The 22,155-nt window shown below is 40.3% G+C and overlaps 1 pseudogene; it reads left to right on the top strand.

Moving 5' to 3' along the window:
- Positions 1–2,365: 2,365 nt before the first annotated feature.
- LOC117509978 lies at positions 2,366–19,100 on the top strand (annotated as a pseudogene).
- The last annotated feature ends 3,055 nt before the right edge of the window (positions 19,101–22,155 follow it).

Genomic DNA, 22,155 nt, shown 5'->3' with positions numbered 1-22,155 from the left:
TCGATACCACAAATTTATTAGATGTACACCAGTGTTTTTAAAATGGCCGGTATATGCAGGCAAAATCGTCAAGGTGTGACAGGCCTTTAAGATGATGAAACGACACAGAATCATGGCCTACACAAAAATGTATGATGTTCATCATGTGAAAACCATATTATATTATTTGTCTCATCATGATTCTAAAAAGGTATAGTTTGGACTATCTACGTATGACCGAATCTTCTGTAGTTATGCGGTAAAAACAACACAAATGGTGACAAAGGTCAGTTTCAGTTTGTATAGGGGTCAAAAGTTAAAGTTGCTCCAATTTCAGTAAACAATTATGCAAATTATTGTTTGGGTTATAGGGTTCTAAAAAGGAATAGTTTGCACCATCTGTCATGCTTAGTTATCATGTTACAGGGTAACATAGGTCAACGGTCATAGAATCCAATGGACATCACCCTTCTTCGACCTTTATTTAACTCGGGCGAATATCTGTCATTTTGGGCGACTGGTCATGGACAGAGGGACTCAGAAAATGCATACTGCACAACCACAGCATGTTATTTGCATTATTATCACTTTTTACTGAGATACACTACACGTAACGTGTACATAAAAAGTTGGCTCACTTAACTTTTGTCGTGCCGGCTGGCGCGCGCTGCTCTCCAAATTCGGCAGTGCGTCCTCATCAAGCTGGCTGCTCTGGCTGCTGTTCATTGTCGTACTATCCATGAGAAAATCATCTGGAATATCCACATTGGGACCAACACACACTTCTCGCCTTTTTAGTTAGTTTTTTTTCCCTCTGCGGACAGTTCTTGGGCTGCGCACACGTGCTATGACATCATTTGTTTATGCACAGCGGGCGGTATAGCGAGGTAGCGTCAACGTAAATCTACAATACCGGCCTAGCAACACCTCGGTAAAATGATAATACTGTAGTATAGTTTTCAATATGACTGAAGCATTTTTACATTTTGACCTCTAATTTCATTGACCCCTAGCTGGCTATAACTACCACCCTGGGATGGCTATCACACATTTTGTGTAGGCCATGGTACACTGAGGCTGGATTCTATGTCGTTTCGTTATGGTACCGATTAGGTCAAAATTGATGAATGGCTCAAAGACTAATCAGCAAAACAGGATACTTTTTTCATGTCTACAGTGCAAAAATATTTCAGACCTGTTACATTGTGTACAGAATTCAAGTCAAGTTTATGACTATACTCTGCTGCCATGCATTTATGCATCCACCACACCACAGAACCACCTTGGGTCCCCATTGCCAACCACACAGTTACTCACCTGGTCCATCTTCACCTCTTGAATGCAACCATCTAGCTGCTGCAGCCAGGTGAGATGTGGACTTTCCCTTGTTATCCAACTACTGGGGTCCTCAACACTGAGACACCTGTGTGCTCGATCACGCACAGAGAATCAGTCATGTAAGCAACATGTTGGGAAAGTGTAAGTACACGGACCCACAACGGCGACACAATATCGCACCACAAACGCGCAAAACGCTCAAATCCGCTTCACTCGCGTCGCTTCACTCGCCTCCATCGTGTCGCGCTGCACGGTTTGGCGCCAAAAACGCGTCCTTACATAGGGATTACATGGCAACCTGTGGCTGTAGTCACTCGCGTCGCGCCCGGTGTGAACGCGGCATAAAGGCGTGAATGCAGCAACATGCAAACCAGCATATGCTCCCAGACTTGTTCTGATTATGAAATGCTTACTATATTAGTGGTAGGAACAAGACCCAATGTATTATTGTTTATGGAAATGTAATCATTATAGTTTTGTAATATTGGCTTTTATTTTTATTCACACATAAATGTGTTTTTGAGAGAGAAGACATTCTCCAGGGCATTTTGTGTGTAATATATTTTTCTTGGTTCCACAGACAGTAACATAATTGATATGACTGACAGCTGATTACCGTCAGTTCTATGGACTTTGACTGTGTTATTTTAGCTGTTTGCCACAATGTAGAGTTTAAAGCACATATGAATAATAGATCATAAAGTGCAAACTTTAATTTTTAATGAAAGGATAGCAATTTCCAAATCACAGCAATGGAGTGGGAACAGGTTTTGGGCCCAGAGTCAGTCTTTTTGTGCAGGTTGTTCTCTTTTTATTCCAAATGTCTGTTTTTGTGATGTCAACTAGAAGTCGCACACTTAAAAATTCATTTTGTCTTGGATGCGTGGAATAATGAACATTTTACATATTGTTTTTCTGGGGTGGGAACAGGATGGTGCACTACTCTGGAGCTTGTTAAAGTAAACACCTGAGGAAAAAATATCAGTAGTAGACAGCTTTCTTTAACTCTTTAATTGCCAGGTGTGGCAGGTTTAGAATTGGACAGAAGATGGAGGTATTATCTGGTGGTCTCTCTCCCTTGCTGTAGCCCTCTCTCTAACCCTGTTTCTTTGCCGGCACTTTGCCACTTTAGGCCATTGAGGATGGAAACCTGGAAGAGATGGGAGGAGATTCGACTGAAGAAACGCAGGCGCAAAAGACGTCAGGACAAGGACTCTTCAAGCAGAGATGATGGTGGCCCCAAAGCCAAGAAGAGACGTGGGCGCCCTCCAGCTGAAAAACTTTCCCCCAACCCTCCCAAACTCACCCGCAAATGAACGCCATCATTGACACGGTTATCAATTACAGAGATGGGTATGGAGCTTTTATTTTTCTAATATGTTAAATGTCCTTGATTACATCCTTAAAGTAGACCTGCATTGAAATAAATGTGGTCAGATCTCAGAAAGAAATAGCTGATAGTATTTATAAGACCCTTATGAATGCAGTAAAGTAAATCTGCAAGCCCAAATGTGTAATTCAGCGGAGAAATCTTCGTTTAAAAATGACAAATTTGCAGCTAAAATTTGACCCGTCGCAAAAACTGACGTGAGGCAGAAGACGGAGCGCTAGTGCCTTCAGTCCGATCCCGCATTGAAATTTATTTTATCTGTTAGTAATGTTACTGTTATACACATCCTGGTTTCAACCTCCAAAAGTAAGCTACAATGAATGCGAGATACAGCTCTGCATGCTCAGATCAGCGGTGACATCAACAGTGGGCGACGTTCTTCCCCGACGCCTTGCTCTCACTGCCTCCGATGCGCTTACCGAGTCTGCGGGCTTGGTAAACGCCGCAGCGGGCCACTCACACCGCCCCCGTGTCTGCTGTGCAGAGCTGCAGCCAACTCCGGCACCACCTCCTTGTCTACTGAATGGAGGTGCGGCCAACTTGGCAACAAGTCCAGAGACTACGCTCACTGTTTTGATGCGGAGCGGTCGGCCGCCCACAAGGACAGACTTCTTGTCGCAAGGACAAGGACAGTCCTTGTCGCACCACCCTCGTTTCGCCTCATGTCGTGGAGGTTGCAACTGAGCGTGTTGAGGCATCTTGATTAGTGGTAATCCTTAATAGAGGGTGACAGCGTTCTTTTCTGACGTGCGCACAATTAAACCCTGCTGCACTGCATTCAGTTTCATTGCTGCAGTGTAATGAAGGAGGACAGTGACGCCAACTCAGCTAAAAGTCTTGTTCCAGTGCTCCTCAGTGCGCTCCTGCAGGTATTCCACCTGCTGCATGTGCCTGATGTTTGGGAAAACGAGTGAGGCGAGAACCGCGTGAAGCCACACATCTGGCTCTGTTCGTGTCCTCCTCTCTGCGCCACTCCATGGCACAGAGCCCAACTAAGCATGCAGTCACAAAGTTCTTCTGCTGTGGCTGGTGAGGAAAAACTGGAGCACCCTGGGGTAGAATGGTGGCCTGTGCAAGGTTAAGCCCACCTCTCATCCTATGACTGCTGGAATAGGCTCCAGCTTCCCTCCTCTCAGTTGAGGGTGATAGTTTGGGTCAGTTTCCAGACCTTGGCAAAGTGGCTGTTCCTCCCAATAACCTGTACTTACATACAGTTTGAACTGGTGAACTTGGAAGCTGCAGTTGTTTAGAAATAGCTTCACTTGCCTAAATCTTCCATCCTCTGTCTCAGATCTGCATTGAGCTGCTTGGACTTTCCCACTGTACGGTGTTGCTGTGTGTGTTCACTGTTGCTGTGTCAAAAATACTTATTCTGAATGAGTCCAGTTTAGGTGCTGATGACTGCAGCCTGCTGTCATATTTTGTAGTTGGTGCACATTAGCAGTAACCCCTTGTAAATTAGACTAGGGCATTGCAAAAAGATTAAGTTGGACCTTGTGAAGATCAGCCAGGAGGATGTGCTATTGCTTAAACAAAAAGTACTCCCACAGACACTGTCACTTATGTTTTATGGACCAAGATCAAAGCGATGAAGTGTATAGTTTGACCGCTTTTCCATCTCAGCTAGTACTTCAGTTGATATTAGTAACTTAATTAATCTTTGCTTCAGGATACTTTGTGTTTATGTGAGTTTATTCCATGGATTAGATAAAAAATAGTGGAACAAAATGCATGTGCTCTCATGAGTGCCCATTCTTTTTCTGTAAGGGTAGGAATTTACTTCTCAATTACTATATGATATGCAAGCAACATGCTTTTGTCACATACAGTGGCTTGCAAAAGCATTTAGCCCCTTGGTATGTCACACATTTTAATTTGTTTATGGCGTTTCAAATACAAAAAGTAAATCAGGCTTCTCAATATAAAAAATGATAAAATTATCTTCCTTAGACTCAAACTGAAAACAAATCTCTACAACTTGATATAAATCAATTAAAAATATAAAAGCCAAGATGATGGGTTACATAAGTAATCAGCCCCTTTGGAATAATATCTGTAAATAATCAGTTTAATTGCCAGTTTTCTTCAGACAAGCGAGGAGATGGATACATGAACATTTCCAAGTCATTGAATATGTCTTTAACTTTATTTACATCAGTTATGAAGAAATGCAAACAGTATGGAACTCTATGGTAAATCTATGTGGAGTAGACAGTTCTCAAAAACTGAGTGACTGTGCAAGAAGGAGAAGACTGAGGAAAGCCACCAAGACACCCAGACAACCCAGAAGTTACAGGCGTCTGTGGCTGTGATTGGAGAAATTGTGCACAGTGCAAATTCTGCATTTTGTATTTCCAGTTCTAAAGCTTCATGATGAAGTGGTATAGAGGAGGGTTTTCTTTCACTAAAACATCAAATCTAGGCTTACATCTCAGATGTACCTTCTGGCAAATTGTAGGTGAACTTTCAGATCTTCTTTTTAAGAAAATCCTCCTCTGCTCTATTAGTAAGTCCCAAATGTACTTTCACACAGGAAGTTGCTGCTGCTGCTGCTGATACTTAACTGTGTTTTTCTGCATTTGAAGCCACCTGTTACTGCAGCTGTTTGGAGACGGATGTCATTTAACAGATTGTGAACCATAAAATAATCAGTATTTTGGCTTGTTGAAAGATGGCAAGACTATTGATATTTGTGTGTCAAGTCATATTGATTTCCACATGTGCGTGTTGCAGTGAGTGGGTATAATGTAATTTAGTAATTCAGATAAAAGCATTAGTAGTCTTTTCCTATTTTTTGTCCATGTTGTTTCCTTAGTTGTCATGGTAACACATCCAGCTGCAACGGGAGCCACGCAGCAGCCGACCTCTCGCCTTCTTATACTTTCTTTGGCTGAAGGTGGCTGCCAGCAGCATTTAGCTTTTCATGATCAGATGTGCTTATTTTTTGTGGTCTTTTGTGGGGTATGGAAGATGTTTTTAATTATTGAATGAAAGAAATAAGTTCTCCTTATTCAGCAGGGTAAAAATGAACAGATATGAAGTCACTTCAAGCCTGATTCACACGGCAAGATAATTAGGCCGATATCGTACCCAATCTTCCCCTTCCGACAATCTTAAAGACACCTCGACAATCGTGATGACGTAACGATAATCTATCAGATATTCTGCTGTGTGTGGTGTGTTAAGAGCGCTCTGATCTGCTCAGAAGGACGTCAGGGGCGCTCAAACCACAAATTGGGGAATTCAACATGTTGGGTTGTCTTGGCCCCGATATCGCAGCATCTGTGGTGTCCCCCGACACAAACAGCACACAGCCTGCTGAATGTGGCGTGTAGCCAATCAGAAAGCGAGTGACAGATGCAAAAGAGTGGAAATCTAAAATCAAAACAGCTTACCAGAAAGTCTGGTTTGGTCCACGCTGTCTCACTCCTTTAAAGAACACCTTTTCTTTTTCTCTTGTATCATTTTTTTTTCCTCTGTTGTAAATATTCCACAAAGTATCTCTGTTATTTACGTTGAAGTCACGTTTAATCTTGAGAGTTTTGCGAGATTTCCTGTCTGACCGGGAATGTTTGTGTGTGAAATCTGTTCGTGTATGGTGTGTTGTTGTTACCATGTGGCTGCACACCACTTGCTGTATGACCAAACCTGTCAGATCTATGATTTTTTTTTTTTTTTTTTTTTTCCTCGTGTGCGGTCTCTCAGGTTTTGGAAACCTACAGATAATTTTAAATCCTGCCTGTAAACAAGGTGTCACGGTAACACTACAGGTTGAACATGTTCTTTCAGTACACTCATGACGATGATTGTTTTTCGTGTGATCTCTTTTGATCTGCAATTGTGCCTTCTCCTTGTAATTTAAATGCAGTTTTCTAATAACATACCCATTCATGGAAGATGTGCATTTGTGTTCCCATTGCTCAAATATGCACTGGTTGACTACAGTTCAAGAGCTTTTCCAGGAAACTACTACCTGCTCTTCCAGAAGTCGCATTCTTTCCTCTTCAGATTTATTGAATTCTTGCCAGAGTCTCAGCCGTAGCACTGTTTTCTTTTTCCCCTTCTCATACTTATTTAGGATTTTATACACTAAGAATTAAGGACTCCAAAGATGCAGTATTTTGTCTCCAAAATATCAGCTATTAATCCATGGCATTAAAACAAATTATGAATTTGCCATACCATATATAGGTGGCACATTATTATTATTTACCTAATTTTAAAGATATTTCCAGTCAGCTGTCCTTCAGGTTGAGCTGTAACTGGCACACGTATCATTAAAAGTACATCCAATAAGTGTAAACCAGACTGGACAAACTAAATAACAAATAATGAATACATACGTTGCAATACAGCAACATTCCGCTGATTTTACTTCACCTGAAGTGGCACACAGCAGTCATGGCGAATATTGTTCTGTTGTCTGAATCTGACACTGCTTTGAGCTTCACAGGACTTCATAACCTTTGATATTTCAAAGTTCCACATGATGGTCATTAAACATTTGATTGCCATTGTGACCTTTATGTCTTTTGATTCTTTCATTTGTCCAGCCACAGTCAATAAACCAGTAAGCATAGACCTTGCTAGCAGCTACCCATGCTGACTGCTTCAAATTCCCATTTCCACACCACAGCTGTCCTGTTGACATCACTAACCCGATGTCTCTTTCTCTCCAAGCATCCATGGTCACATACTTGCAAAATCTGATAAACTAGCATGACTTTCTCATAGATACATGGGCAAAAAAACAAAAACGTGGAAGTCAAGTATTGTAAACAACGGACCAGAAATTCAGCTGCCTGAAAAACGGAAACACTCACGTGTTGAAGAAGCATGCATTCTGGGTCCAGTTGTGGCATCTGACATTTTAAGACATGCATGTAGCATGAAGAGAACTAGACAAGAATTTGAACTCTCGTTTTCCCTCTTGTGATGTGTCTTGTGATTCCCTCTTGGGATGTGTTCCTGCTGCTACAGTCTTCCATGCCTGTATAGACTGGGCAGTGGGTATGGTAGTAAAACCAGCTGCGTAAGTGCTTTTGTTTGAGAGGAAATGTTTACTGACTTTGACATTGCGGATAATGCTGAGATTTTTGTTGAATCAATACATACCCTGATTCCAGCACTTCAGAAGCTGAGTCAAGAATTGGAGTGACTGGGCTTGTGATTGTCCTGGATCAAGACTGATATCCATACTTTCGATGACTTCTTGGACTCAGCCATCAGAAGTGTGTATCTGTGTGCACGGAAATTTTGAAACTGCAGAGACATTCACTTATCTTGGCAGTGATCTAAGGTGACGACATGTTTTTGGTACTAGGGTCTCCTCAGAGAGTCCTTGGGTACTGCTGAAATGACTGTGTCAAACCAGCGATTACTTGGGGAGATGCAGTTGAGTGTCACTTCCCATTGCATTTTGTGCATATGCCTTTTTGTAAGCTCCTCTGACCATATTTCCTTTAATTTGCATATCTTTCATTCAACTGTCCAATTAAATTTGTACTGCAGTAAAATGTTCCTGCAATTTTAAGTGAATTAATGCAGTGAAAACGGGGCTTCAGTCAATTTTACAATACAGTGGTCCCTCGTTTATCGCGGGAGTTACGTCCTGAAAATAACCTGCAATAGGCGAAATCCGGGGAAGTGGTAAGCATTATTTTTTACAATATTATATACATTTTAAGGCTGCAAAACCCTCACTACACACTTTATACATTTTCTTCAAACAGGCAATTAACATTTTCTCACCTCTTTCTCTCCTGTGTAAACAAATTTAATTTTAACGATCAACCTATGAGGTGGACACATAAGAAATATTAATAGTGACTGACCAGTATTTCACAGTTCCTTCTGATCGCGCCTCTTCATCCTGGCGCGCTCCGCTGTATGCGTCTTTTTCCACTGAGTGACCACCTCGGTGCAGGTGTCTTTTTCCGAGTGAAAGAAACACAGTTATGGGTAGTTGTTGCCGCTATTTTTTCTTCTGGCCGAGAAGATTCTTATAAACAGACACACGCAGAACACAATGCGCATGCTCTCCCTTCGCGGTGATGCCGAACAGTGCCGCGACCGGCCTTCTTGATGAGGACGCAGAACACAATGCGCTGTAAAAAAAAAAAAAAAAAAAAAAAAGCATGCAAAATTGGACAAAAAAAATCAGTGAAACTGCGAGGCTGCGAAAGGTGAACCGTGTTATAGCGAGGGACCACTGTACAGCGACATTCTGCAGTGGTCCAAAATTCATATTGTGTGGTGGCATCATTGAAGGTGGTACAAAATCCAGCAAGGATGCTACTAGCGACACTATAATGACAACAGCATAGCACCAAATCATTTCCAAAACAGTATTTTTATTTGTGATATTTTACAACACAGTTATATGTGAAGGTTTTCCAAATTTGTGCGAACAGACATGCGCAGTCCCTTCATTGCATTCAACAGAAAGGCGCCAAGGTTTTCCATCTACTTTTCAATGGCTGGCCAATGAATTCTGGGGTGGTGTCAGAAAATGTTAAATGGAACTTTGTCAATGGGCAAAATTCTTTTTGTGTGTGCGTGCATGTGTATCCATGGCCTTCGCCACATGATTACTTGACACCAAATCATTGTAGACTTGAAGTTAACATTGAGCACTATAATATAAATATTGTCTTATTCCAACAACTAGATTTTTACACCATATTATTGTATTCATCTGTCAATTCAACCTCATGCCGTCATTTAAATGTCTCTTTTCTTGTCATTTAGTTATTTATTTATTCTATACTGAATGCGATGATGAGCACTGACTGGTCTAAATTTTCTAACTCATGGTCTTCCATCCTCTGAAAGGGAGGCTACAATCCACAGCAAAGCCCATAACAGCATTGCACAAACTACAGTAACTGAGATATGACAATGATTAACATAATATTCAGAAAATGGTGGTGATGCTGCTGCTGCTGATTTGATAAATTTTACAAGTAGAAAAAATTAAGCTGCATATACCATGTTGGAAAGGTAAATGAGTCGTATTCAAGTTTACATCACATTTGAATGTCAAAATTCATTGAATTGGGACTCACAAATTTTTTTTTATCCCGTGGACTCCAAATTTCCAAACCCTTATTCAAACCCTGTGAACAAATATAGTAATAAAATAATGAATAAATTCAGGAATTATATGAATGCCTTTTGAAATGGCTAAAGAGGACAATCTATTTTACATGCTTTCTTTTTTCATTTCATAGAGTAATTAGTTTATGGGACCAAAGTATTAGTGGATAACCTGTTTTAGCAAAGGTTTTTGATGAGCCAGAACAACAACCGATCTTGTATGATTGTATAGCCAGTGAGAGGCCTGTGCATTTCAGATTTATTCCACTTCCCAGAAGCGACAGTGCCCGTTGTTGTTAATGGCTTATCACTGTTGCTATTTTATAATTCTTTCCATGTTTCTTTACCTCACCATCTATAAAATGGCCAATTTGAGCATAAACATTATTTTTATTCGTGCTGCATTATTCACATTTATATGAACATATTAAAGCACAGCGTATATCAGGAGACTACATAAGTTGCTGTAAACAGTGGTAGGAACATGTTTCAGTATTTTGGTTTGAAAGGGGCTCTTTTTGGGTTGTATGGCAGTTTGTCATGTTTCAGTGACTACAGTTATAAAGGAATTTTTGAATTTTGTCATTTGCAATCGTTTGGAGAGGTTCTGTAAGATAAAATTCTGCTTACAGAAATCTGACTTTACATTAATTACACATTATGCATTGACTTAACAGTGTACGCTGTGAATTTTACTGTTTGGTAACATTAGTGTGTGTTTCTGCTGTTCTCTGTTCAAGGAAAAAAAACTTTTACTGTTCAGTAGAATTTATTGAACAATTTAAATGTGATAGTAAGTATTGTAATAGTAAATTGGAGGACTTTAAATGCAGTGGACTTGCACTGTAAGATATACCCCAAAATTTTGAAAAAAAAAATCTCCACAAAAACATTTTTGTAATCTGCTTGTTGAAAGGTGAAATTATTTTGTCTTTATTAACAGGTCAGGACGGCAGCTAAGTGAAGTCTTTGTCCAGCTACCATCCAGGAAGGAGCTGCCTGAATATTATGAGCTGATCAGAAGAACTGTTGGACTTCAAGAAGATCAAAGGTGTGTGACGGTGCCGAATCTGTGATTAACATTAATGAGGAACTAGTAGTCATTTTGGCAGGCGATATCATGAAATAAATGACAAATCTGCAACAGGATGTTGCTGCAAAATATAAACAGGGCTCGACATTGCCATTGCCCTCTGGCTTGGCAGTGATTTGGCCTACAGTTGGGCCAGTGCAATTTACAAAATGATGGCCTGCTCGGGCCACTGCAAATGTTTGCAAAATTCTATTTATTTTACCATTTTTCTGGTGGCAAAGTTGAATTTCTTTACATTTCTGCAAGTCCGCCATGTTTGTTTTTGTCTCGCACCGCGCTCCTGCAGTCTTGTGCAAACTCCAGTGAGGAAAAGAGATTTCAGATCAAAGAAATGGTTTGAACGGGTTATTCAGCAGAATATAGTTCTGTGTAATTTCTGCTACTTTTTTCTCCCCTCCCTCATTTCCACAATTCCTTATTATATAACATACATCAGACTCTGTTAATCCCCCGACCTGGTGTCGCCAACCGAACGGTCACCCCAAAAAATCTGCATCATTTCTGAACGTCACCAGCGATTCGCCGATTATCACCTCCTTTCTGCTTCAAACTGCACTCCAGTCATCATTTATCTCAGAGACAGATATATGAACCTTTTGTACAACAATCAATTCCACATAAATTCAGCATTGTTTCAGAATAAAAGCCGGGGGAAGTGATCAGAGAGCGACAGTCGGAGTCAGACGTGCTGCTGCGCCTACGTCATTTCAGAGCGTTAGTAGTGACTCACTGATTATCACCTTGTTTCTGCTTAAAACAGCCTTGTTTCTGCTTAACTCATTGAGTGCCATTGACGCCTAAACACGTCTTTTCAGTTAGTAACGCTCAGCGCCAAAGACGTGTCATCGCACCAATTACATTTTTTCATGGGGTGGGTGGTAATCAGCTGATCTAGCTTGTGTAAAAAAATTAGAGTTGTAATCACAAGGGAACCCATTCTGTGGGTGGTAGCAGTGTGAGTGTGGACCAGAGCGCGGCTCGCTCTCCACCAATGTGCGGACGTCTTACGGTTGTACCGCTCCTAATCCGACTGGTTTCCAGCTGGCTGTCTGTCAAACTGTGATGCAGTCGCGTTGCTCCAGTCGTTCCGTCTTCTTCCTTGGAATGAAAAAACGCTGAGCGCACGACACACCTCACACAAAGGCTGCTTACAAGCAAATGATGCAATCGACAGGCTCATGCAAGCACACGTGATTCAAATCCATCAGGTTTTTGAAAAAAAAAAAAGGTCTGATACACGGGAGCCAGAGGGAAAAGACGCGCCGCCGAGAGAAGAGACAGACGGAGTCCCTCCCCTGATATTTTTTTTTTTTTTTTTTTTTTTTTTGGTGCATTATACAATAGGATCACTTTTCATAATGTTTGAGATGTCACTGAAGCAAAAACAATTATAATCAAAGACATTTTCTCCTTGAAATGTTGCTTGTCACAAAAAGCCAATTTTCTCAGTTTTTTTGTCAGAAATCAGCATTTTTAGTGATACCCACCCATGTTCTGCAGACAATTACTAATGAATGGAAAGAGGTACAAACAGACGTTTTTTTCTGATGATAAAGGAAAGTCTGAAGTTTCTTTTGGTATGTTGTTTGTTGACATGGACATAGAACTCAATTTTCTATGGGTCTTGAAAAAACACTCAAATGCTGAAAAATCCTGGCACTGGGATGTTCTGAACTTTGAAAATGGCTGGCACTCAATGAGTTAAGACTGATTTAGAATGATTTAAGAGGTTGTCATCTGATGGTTAATAATCCCATTATTCCCTTTGATCACTTTGGGTGAAGAGAGTCAGTCTCAGACGTGCTGCTGTGGTCCCAGATAACACATGCGCAGTGAATGCAGGGCAGACCAATTTTTAGAGGGGACCGTTTGGTCGGTAACACCTGTCCCAGATAAGTGGTTGAAGGTGAGTGAGTGAGAATCCATTAATGCTCCACGCCCAACAGTTGGTGGTGGTAATGCACCATGTTGGTTTGCAAACCGCCAATAAACTTGAAAGAAGAAGTGTGGAGGGTGCATTTGGCCTTTTCCGCTACTAGCGGAGCAGATAAGTATGATGTTTTGCCAGAATTGTGCACTTGGTCATACAAGCATCAGATTTGGCATGAATGTTCTTCATAAATCAGTGTTTGAGAAAAAAGTGCTGGCCACTTGAAAATCCAGTATGGTGGCCAGGTAGGGGTCAATGAAGAATTACACAGGGGTCAAAATTTTAAAATGCTCCAATCATACTGAAAAGTATCACATTATTTGTCTGATCATAAATATTCCAAAAAGGTATAGTTTTGACTATATGATTGAATGTTATGGAGTTATGAGGTAAAAAACAGCAAAAATGGTGACAAAGGTCAGTTTCCAGTTTGTACAGGGGTCAAAGTTAAAGCTGCTCCAATTTTTGTAAAATGTGATGCAAAATTATTGGTTGAGTTAATAGGGGTTTAAAAAGGAATAGTTTGCACCATGTGTCCATGCTTAGTTGTCACGTTACAGGGTAACATCGTCATATGCCATAGAATCCAATGTACGTCAACATTGTTTGACATTTACTCTGCAAACCAAGCATTCAGCACAGTCAAAAACTATTCCATTTATTAATCCTATTAGTTCAACCAATATTTTGCACCACTTTCTATTACCAAAATTGGAGCAACTTTTAACTTTGACTCCTGTGCAAACTGAATCTGACCTTTTCTTCCATTCCATTGCTGTTTTTACCCCATAACTCCATAACATTCAGTCATAGATAGTCCAAACTATACCTTTTTTGGAATCTTTGTGATCAGAAACATAATTTGGTATAGCTTTCAATATGATTGGAGCATTTTTGAATTTTGACCCTGTGTCATCCTTCATTGACCCCCTACCTGGCCGTCATATTGGATTTTCACGTGGGCTAGCACTTTTTCTCTCAAACTGATTTACTCAAACTGATCTCAATCTGATTTATGAAGAACCTTCATGCCAAATCTGGAGCTTGTATCACTATGTGAAGGATTGTTTCCTTATCTGCTGCACTATACTGTTACTTGGCAATCTTCCTCAACATCTTTAAATTATCGAACTGGAAGACAATGAAGGAAGACACAAGAGAACAGAACACTCTGAATAAATGAACCCTAATATGTTTAAAGCCAGGAAAAAAGGGTCCGTTCAAAATTAAAAATCATTCACACCTTCAGTGGTGAATAAAATGTAAAATAACTTCAATAATTAGTGCAAGCAAGGCAGTTCCCAACTTTTAAAAAAAATGTATGAAACTTGAAAATAACAGGTTAAATAGTAACAATTTAACACTTTTAATGTTTTTCTGCACAAGTGTTATTGACATGCTAAACAATGAATAACGTAAATAAGTAACATAAAAAGTTAAGTACAAGTAAGTTCAAACAAACATATTCAAACAAAAAACTGAATGCAAAAAAAGTTGTAAAACTAATAGCACTTTTGTGCAGTCTTAGTGTTTATTCATTTAGCCTTAGAATGCACAAAATTGTATCCGAATTTTAAAAATTCTTCAGCTGTAGTTGCGTTGGCGCACGTACGCCTGGGCCAGGTAGAAGTTTGTTGGGCGAGAACTTTCCAAAGCTTTGGGCCATGTGGGCCAGTGCCAAAAAGTGCTCAATATCTAGCCCTGATAAAGTTGATAAGGCTGTACTACTTGCTAATACCCTGCAGTGTTCTCCAGACCTGGATAATCCTATCATCACAGCACCGTTATACTATGGCATCATCTAGCATAGTTTTGTGTGTGTGTGTGTGTGTGTGTGGTGTGTGTGTGTGTGTGTGTGTTGTTTGTGTGTGTGTGTGGTGTGTGGGTGTGGTGTGTGTGTGTGTGTGTGTGTGTGTGTGTGTGTGTGGGTGTTGTGTGTTTTTGTTTGTTGTTGTTTGTTGTTGTGGCACTAGAGTGAACATCTTTCATTCAAATGCTGCCGTTGGTACCAGCTCAGCCGGCAAGCTGAAGTTACAGTCCCTCTTGTAAAGTAAAAACAATAATGGTATCCTCCATGTGTTATGGGACTTGAGTGATTAAACATCATTCCTCCAAATGCTGCTGCTGTTACCGGCTCGCCGGCAAGCTGAAATTACTGTCCCTTGTGTAAAGTAAAAAATAATATCCTTCATCCGTTGTTTTTGTGGCACTTCACTGATTAAGTACTTTTCCTCCAAATACTGTCATTTTCTCCCACCGTCATGTCTGTTACCGACTGTGTGTCTCTCCTCCGGGCCACAGGCCTGACTGATGAGAAGCTCCCTCTCCCTCTGTCCACTCGAGCTGGCTGCTCTTCCGGCCCGGTTTTGAAAGTCCAAGTGTTAGCTTGCTTTGGCTTTGTGTCATCCATTTATCCACTTATTTCCATTGTGGTCCATTATGATTTCTACTGAAGGAGATGAGGCAGAAACATTCAGCTTTGAATCAGCTTGCAACAATTGAACCAAGATGAATAAAAGAAGAATTGACGTTACGGCCTGAGTCTAGGATCGTAATGTACATGTAACTATTTTTATGTTGTTGTGAGCTCATGGTTTGGGTGTTATTGTGGTCTTAAGTACCTTATTATCCAATATTTTGGAAACATGTATGGAAACGGTAAAATTTAAGAACACGATGAACTTTATTATCCCAAAGGAAATTATTTATATTGATATCATGGTCTAATTAAGTTAATTCCAGAGCTACTTGGGATATTTAGCATGTAGATTGTTATGTATTGTGCAATACCTGTGAATTTAATTATGCTAGCCATGCACATCAGAGCTTTGACAGATATCTAAGGAGATCAACCTTTTTCCAGTTACTCCACTAATGGATATCACTGGGAGAAAGTGTACTGGCACAACTGTGGAACTGTCAGAAAAGATGAATGAAAACTGTGTTGGCTTTTGTTTTGTCTTTTGAGACAGTATGGCCCAGTGCGGATGTGTTAAATTTCGCATGGGTTGAATGCTTGCTGCTTGAACGATGACATGTTGGTGTTTTTTGTGTCAACAGGAGCGTGTGAGAAATCATAAATACAGAAATGTGGGAGACTTGGAGAACGATGTGATGCTGCTCTGTCACAATGCCCAGAATTTTAATCTGGAAGGATCCCAGGTCAGAAACCCTCTCAGTTGTCTCTCTTTACAGTTTCTTCTTGTCTCCTTGCAGCAGTAAGATGACAACGCAACACCAATGAAGAATGGTGCAGTAGTCCCGTAAAACAACTAAATTATTTTGTCCAGATTTTGATCAAATTACACAGCAGGTCAGACTACAGTGTTCAAAGTGGCCACAGGTCTGAATCCACAACTGTAACTGCGTAAATCCATGACTCAAAATTACTACAGGCATTTTCCTTCTCTCCATGCTCTACTACAAGCTGATGAGCTCATTCAGGTGTGGCAGAGCAGGGAGAGAAGGAAAATGTGCATGTTAGGTGGTACTTAAGGACTTGTATAAGAACCACTGATCAAGATAGATATGGTGTAAAAATAAATCGGGAGGGGTGTGGCAATGCTGCAATCTCTTTTTCACATTAGCATTTTGTCACTAAATTCTTCTCTTCCTACCTTCATAAAGTTGTATGTCATCAAGGTTAACAGTTTTCCTTTCTCTCTCTGCAGATATATGAGGACTCCATTGTCCTTCAGTCCGTCTTCAAGAGTGCCAGGCAGAAGATTGCCAGGGACGAGGAGAGTGACGATGACAGTGAGGATGATGATGACGATGATGAGGGACGAGTCCGAGCCCGAGGGTACGACTCAACATTTCTGGGGCATGCGCACAAATGCACAGCCGCACATTTACATGCATGTGCTTGTGTAATCTACTTAAAATTCTGCACTGCTGACTCTGAGATTTACTTTTGCCACCATAAGAGTTACTGTACAACACGGAGGAAAGTGGTTGAAATCAGAAGTGCACAATACATACTTAAATACACACAGCCGGAGGGTTGTTTTTATAAACAAACAATCAAGAATGCTCATTTTATCTGAATATTACTGTGTTACTTGCAACATGACAAAAAGGTGCTGAGGACAAGTTGTTTTCCTCCTCAACTGAAATGGTTGTTTTAAGTATAAATACTGAGAACATATAAGATCAGTTGACAGTCAGGCAGGTAACATTTATTAAACACCGGTGTGCTGGGTTGAACTGAGCCTCTGCCTAAAGTAATTTTGTGCTTTTACAGACAACATGCAACATAATTCTTCAGTCTGCCTCAATTGATGGATGGAGGTATTTTTATTTTTGTCACAAAATTGTTGTGAATATGCATGAGCTGTGTGCCTGAGCTCTGTGTGCTTGTAAGAAAGTGCACAAAGGCTCTATATCTGCACACGGAGTACTTTTCAGTCTTCAGAAATGTTGCTGTTATTGATCATGAATCAATTCCAGTTTTTCCTCACAAGAAGAACTCCCACAATGATACACTGAGGTCTGAAAATGAGGCTGTGTCAGTTTTTTAGTTTTACGTGACAGAGGTCACTTGCAGGGCAAGTAAGCTGCCATTGTAAATGTGTCATGCAAATGGAGCGGCTATCTAGAAAAACCTAACATTTGTTTCCACCACTTATGACAATGATGCATAAAAAACATGCTAGCAGACTAAAGACCACAGTGTGTACAGTTGCAGACTCTTTGATGTTGCACACGCTGATTTGTATTGCCAATTATTGTTTTGCAACAGTTATCAATATTGAATATCTCACGATATCATGCAGCCTTAGTGGAGATGCTAATTTGTGATTGCACAACATTAGGTAGTTCTAATGCCTCATTGCCAGCATTGTCAAAAGCAGGGACAGCAAAGGAACCACTTGATTTTGTGTATGTGTCTGTCTTTGTGTGTCCATTTGGTCAAACGTGGTACACCCCCCTAAAACCTCAGATAGTTTTTTCATTGGCTGTGTTTCGATTGTTCTAATGGCCGCCTCAGGCACAAATGTCAGAAACCTTGTACGAGATCAATTAACAAAGATTTTGTGCACTTCGAGGCCCTTGTTTTGAGTCCGGGACGTGTTTGTGGGATCTCATCAGAAACTGCGATTAAAGTAATTCCTGGTTTTTTCTTTGTGCTTCATATAGCCAAATCAGTGAGAGTTAAGATCAAGTTCAGCAAAGATGCACGCGGCCATGATAAAGGAAGAAGAGGCAAAGCCGTGCCAAGGCCAAACCCTGTGGTCAGCGATGATGACAGCGACGAGGAGCAGGACGACAACGTAAGTCACTCAACAGTTTGCCAGTTTAGCAATTTATTTCCAAAATTTTCTTCTCAATAACTGTCTGTCATTTTGTAATCAGGAGACAGATGTAGTTTTAAAGAAAAGCTGTAAGTCAGTCACTTCATGTGACAGTAATAATGATGAAGCTTGACTAGATCCAGTGTAACGGTTGGCTGCATAATTGAAGCCCAAATCTTTGTGGGTTATCATCACAGTATCTATGATGCTAAAGTAGATCATTTGTGAAGCGCTCAGCCACAGTAAGAGCTCCGGCAGCAGAACATAGCTAATAGCAGGTTCCTCTGTGAATGTAAATGTAGCCAGTGATTTTCTCAGCCGTCTGTTAGCCGTGGGGATGACACATCCTGACTATGACGTCTGTTCCAAGAGAAGTCTCTTTCTATCTCTTTCTCCCTGTCCACACACACAACACAAACTGCATTTCTTCTCAAAGTTTTTTTTTTCTTCTTTTTTTTTTAAGTCCTCATTCCCCTCACAGCTCCGTAGGTCAGCTTCTGCCCACAAACACAATCTCGACATCAAGTCAAGAAAGGTCACTGACTTCACCTTCACACAGCCTGTCTTTTCTTCACTCCAGGGTTCTGATAGTTTCTTCTTTTTTTCATCATGGTGTATTGCTGTTGATGCTGTCTGCAGGAAAAAACAAAACCCTTCAGTCTGTCTCCACCATTTAAATCCACCTCTGTTACTTTCTGTCTGCAGGATCCATCAGACAAGAGCGATGATGACTGAGGACGTTTTTACATAAAAGACAATATCTTCTGTAAACCAGTCCTTCACTTCTTTTTTTTTTAAGTTTATTTCTTCTCCTCTTTCTGTAGTGCATACTGTACACCCCCCCCCCCCCCAAGCTTGGAAATGTGTTACTGTTAAGAGGATAAACTACAGCAATACCACTCTGCTATTTTCTATTTTGTAGTATATTTTTATCTCTCTGCTTTTATGATAAATGAAACTGTACGGAGGGAAACAAAAGATTTGGTCACAGTATACCAGCGTTTGCTTTGTAATCGCTTGCACTTCTGCCAAATGAGGTTAATGCCCAAAGTAATAAAAGAAAATAATACCAGTTAGGTAATTCTGAGATCGCCATGTGAATCTGGAGTTTGATGACCATTTTAAATTTTGTGACCACTCGTGCTTAGATTAATGACATGATAAATGTTTAGACGATGCACATTTTAAACAAAATGACAATCTTTATTGACACTTGGGGACATACAATTAATTTAAATGTGTGTATTTCCTCCCCGTTATTTTTAACCGCATTCAAAAGTGCCCACTTTACATAGGCAGCACTACATTTGTTCCATCTGTTTCTTATACCTTCTTAGTGTTTTCAAATTGTGTATCATACAGTAGAATTTGTTGAACTCAATTTGACAGGAGAGAACAGACTGGGTTTATTTGACAGAGCAATGTGTGGTTTTGGCCAACAGATCCATAGAAGTGTAGTCTTGCTGGATATGAGAAACATTTATCCAATCACAAAAATGTAGCTTTTCTTGAAAAGCATCTCACGTGTTGCATCACTCTATGCTGCTGTAAAAAGCAAACTTATAAGTACGGAGTCTCAAATTTTTGCAGTTATTAGCCAGAAGACCATGAATGACTTGAAAGATTACAAAAGAAAACTGTTATGGGTTCAAAATATGACTGTTTTAAACAACATTGTTTTATACATTTGGGTTACGGTGTTTGTGTATTATTACTTTTAAGCCCTTGTGCTGTTGGTTTGTTTGTAGCATGAGCTCCTGACAACCTATTGTGTATCGTTCACATGCAGATATATCCATTTTGTTTGTGTGAACCATGCTTGCCAACTTTCCCTAAGTGGACTTAATCTTTGCTTTCTTTGCACAGTGTCTTTGTGGTTGTATCTCATAGCCCAGAGCAAATAAAATCTCACAGATTTTCAGCACATTTCTGTTTTGCTTTCCCTGGGGACAAATACAACACCAAATCAGAAACAGATGGGACAATATTGAAAATGCAAATGTAACCATTTGGTTTATATTTGCATTTATTTTGTTTTCTGTTTCATTTCAGACATTATGAACCCAAGATATCTCATGTTTTTGTGTGGTCAGCCTCATTTCATTTGATAATATACATCCATTCCCACATTTAAGGCCTGCAACACATTCCAAAAAAGTTGAGACAGGAGACGTTTATTCTAAATATAAAGGTTAAATCATCACTTTGACAGTTTTTGTGAGATAAGTCACAGGATGGATACATGAACATTCCCAAGTTACTGAATATGACTCGGCCTTCATTTATTTCAATCATTAAGCAATACAGTCAGTATGAGACTGTATAGTAAATATGCCTCACGTAGGCACTTCTCAAAAATTGTGTGCCCATGCTTGAGTGAAGTGTCTAAAAACAGCATTTGTTACTATGATAATGGAATGAATGCTTGACTAGAACATCCTTGGTGGACGTATTAAATCACAACTGTAATTTCATAAACACAATGTGTGCATGTTTATAAGGGGAAAAAAAAAACCTTTGCTGTGGTAAAAAAAAAAAAAACTATTTTTAAATACATTTCTGCTTCTCAGTGTGCATATGTTCCTACACAAATCATGTTAAGTCAGTATTCTTGGCACATTTACACGCTTTTTTTTTTTTTTTTTTTGGTACTGTTGTGTCCCAATGGTGTTCTGTTCAGACACAGATAGTGACGCAAAAGCCACCCAAATATTGGGCAGACTGTTGGCGTCTTGAAAATGCTGTATCTGAACTTGATCACAGGCACACCAAGACACTTGGAGGCACAGATGTAAAAATGAAGATACATATTTACTGTGAAAGTTGACAGTACAGAAAGTGTCCATAAACACAGGGATCAGTCGAGGAGTACACAGGAGTTGAAAGCATACACACAGGAAAATAATGTGGGAACACTGAGGAGATGAGCTGGAAAACCACTGGGATTATGCAGGATACATGCCATGAAACAAATCCGGATATACTAGTGAACTGAAAGGACAGAACTGAAACACTGTGTGAGTGATTACCAATTGGAAACAACTGCAAACTAATGGGACTGGATGAGGAACGTGTGGAAGAGAACAGCACACCAGAGGGAGCAAGAGAATACTGGGCGGGAGAACCCAGGAATTGGTGCACAGGAAGTAAAGATGCAGAATAAACATGACACTTAACAGACTGAGGCGGCTTTACGGAGGTTTGTACCAGACCATCATGGCACTCAATTTACCAGTCGATATATGTTCCTGTCCTCACCCATGCTCATGAGCTTTGGGAAATGGCGAAAGAATAAGGTCGCGGGTACAAGCAGCAGAAATGAGATTCCTCCATCGGGTATCTGGGCTTACGCTCTGGGACAGGGCGAGAAACTTGAAAATCTGGGTAAGACACTTTTGCTACTTTGGACCAAAAGAAGCCAGCTGAGGTGGTTCGGGCATCTGGTCAGGATGTCCCCTGGAAGTGTGGAATGAGGTGTTTGGTCTGCTGCCACCGTGACCTGGACCCAAAAAAGCAGCAGAAAATGATTAATGAATAATTAACACAGAGAAAGAGAAGAATAACAGTAAAATAGCTCGATGAGTAAAATAAAACAGTAACATTAAGGAAGGAATATAACGGGGCAGCAACACAAGCTATGTAGTAAACACTGGACAATGCAGGACATAAACCTGGAGGAAGCAAAACCCCAGAATAACAGCAGAAATGTGAACTATGTCAGTTGGTCTGAATACGTTCCAAGATGTTCTTTCTGTTGAGACTGTGCATGTTGTTTGCCTGATTAGTAACCAAACCAGTCTCAAGTATAAAGACTGAGAGAACACACATGGAATTCTTAAAGATGGCTCTTAGCAATTCCGCTTAGTGCTGCATTGTCATAATAAATCTAGATGAGTAATATTGATTTTTTAATACTTTTTTCAGAAATGTTGACAGACATAAGAGTATGAGTATGTACAATCACTTGACATTTCCATTCCCCCCCCCCCCCCCCCCCCCGTGTGTGTGTGTGTATGTTATGTGTATATGTACA

Source organism: Thalassophryne amazonica, chromosome 5 (assembly GCF_902500255.1).
Source record: "Thalassophryne amazonica chromosome 5, fThaAma1.1, whole genome shotgun sequence".
Taxonomy (NCBI): Eukaryota; Metazoa; Chordata; class Actinopteri; order Batrachoidiformes; family Batrachoididae; genus Thalassophryne; species Thalassophryne amazonica.
The sequence above is the reverse complement of the archived record's forward strand: the minus strand, read 5'-3'. Positions and strand labels throughout refer to the sequence as shown.